The sequence below is a fragment of the Elephantulus edwardii genome, unplaced genomic scaffold (genome assembly GCF_000299155.1).
Source record: "Elephantulus edwardii isolate Elephantulus edwardi_28Jun2011 unplaced genomic scaffold, EleEdw1.0 scaffold00017, whole genome shotgun sequence".
Lineage (NCBI taxonomy): Eukaryota > Metazoa > Chordata > Mammalia > Macroscelidea > Macroscelididae > Elephantulus > Elephantulus edwardii.
The window spans coordinates 25,699,230-25,701,101 of record NW_006399767.1 but is presented as its reverse complement, the minus strand read 5'-3'; the positions used below and the strand labels follow the sequence as shown (position 1 = coordinate 25,701,101).

Here is a 1,872-nt window from a genome sequence, read left to right as displayed (position 1 = left end):
ATCACATGTGTCGTCCAACGTGGCCAAGAGCTCGTCTGGCATGGTTTCCATATCTTCTAAGTTGAACAAGGAATCAAAGTCAAACCCCTTCAGATCGATTTTCTCCACCATCCAATCTGTCCCGGAGAAGGCATCCTCCTTGTCCGAGGCGTCGGCCAACCCGTCCGCAGCCAGCCATTCGGAGGAGCCCGCCTTGTCCCTGGAGAACTCGTTCGCTCTGAAGTGCTTGGCCACCTCCAGATAGTCGTCTAAGAGACCCAGGCTGTCTTCAGCCCCTGAAGCCGACGGGCTGAAGGAGGACATCAAGTCCCCCATCAAGCCCTCGCCGCTCAGGTAGCTCATGTCGGCCGTGGTGCGGGTCTCTGCGGGAGTCGAGGGGTGTGCTGGATTTGAGGGTGTCTTTGTCGGTTACAGCAAGGCTGCTGCTGGATGCCGTGAGAAGCGCCATGGCTTAAGCCACTGGGGGTTGCCGCTGCAGAGCCTGGTGCTGCTGCCGCTGCTGCAAGGGCCAATGCTGCCGCAGGCACTGCTGCCTCTAATACGCCATAGTGGTCGCGAACCCTACGGGCGCGGAGGAAGGGACACAGGACAGGAGCGTACGGGACATCTAAGGGCAGGAGGAGGAATGGCCGCAGCGCCTACGCAGGCCCTTTCACATAAAGGAATTTGATGGCACAGGATAGGGCAAAGATCAGATCTGCTATTAACCTGGTCGATATGATGCTACGAATTGAAGTCAACTCAATGGTACCTAACAACCTGAACCACCACTTGTCTGTCAGTTTGCTATACTATGGTAGTTTGCATGTTGCTCTGATATGGAAGCTATGCTACCTGTATTTCAAATACCAAAAGTGTCAGTCATAGTGGACAGATTTCAGCAGAGCTTCTGGACTAAGAAAACAGACTAAGAAGTAGGATTGATCATACATTTCTCATATACAAGTCCTCAAAAACTCTGTAAACAGCAGTGGAACACTGTCCTATATAGTGCTGTAAGATGAGGCCACTTATGTTAGAAGGCACTCAAAATCCAGCTGTGGAAGAAATACCTCCTCAAAGTACAGTGTACCTGAATTATGTGAATGGAGTAAAGATTTCACCCAGTAAAGTATCTTCATTTGCGGATGTGGCAAGACTTATAATGAAGAGAAACAGTTACAATACTGTCAGTGATGGAATAATAACCATAGGCATACAAGGAAGACTTGTTAATAAAACTGTTATTCAAATATATGAACCAACCGCTAAAGCCAATGATAAAGAAATTAAGAATTTATACCAACTTGTGCAGAAAGATTTGATGGCCTCCTGGGCAAGCATGGCACTGCCAACCCAAAGACAGATAGTGTAAGCCCATCAGCTGCTATATTGGAGAAAAATGGGCAATGTCTTCCTGTGTGATTTACATCCTCAGAAAACTGCTGGAGGGTCAATTATGAATTGGATCAGCCTTGACAATAATGAATTATTGTATTTGTTGTCAAACATGCAGTAAAAGGCTTTAATTATAATTAGGAACAAAAAGAGTTACTGATAGAAAATAAGACCTTGGAGACAGAAATGTGGTCATAAATAGCATGGCAGTTTTTATCTCTATCATAAAAAAGTTTCAATAAGTCACTAATAATCACAAATTTATTCATTGTAAATACCTTTTAAAAAACACAGCAATTAAAAATAAATTTAAAAAATCCACAGCAATTATACACATGTATCTCACCTGATGGAATACAATTCACTCCATCTGTGGAAAGAGATTGTGGAGATGGTAATATGACCTGTAAAAACAAGGCCAGGAGCTGACAGTGGAGCAGACCATCAATTACTCGTATGCAACTTCACATTTGAGAAGCTAGACTATATTAAGAA

General features: G+C 44.6%; 1 pseudogene; it reads right to left on the bottom strand.

Moving 5' to 3' along the window:
• Window positions 1-448, bottom strand: part of LOC102855839 — a 3,945-nt pseudogene extending 3,497 nt beyond the window's left edge.
• Window positions 449-1,872: the final 1,424 nt, after the last annotated feature.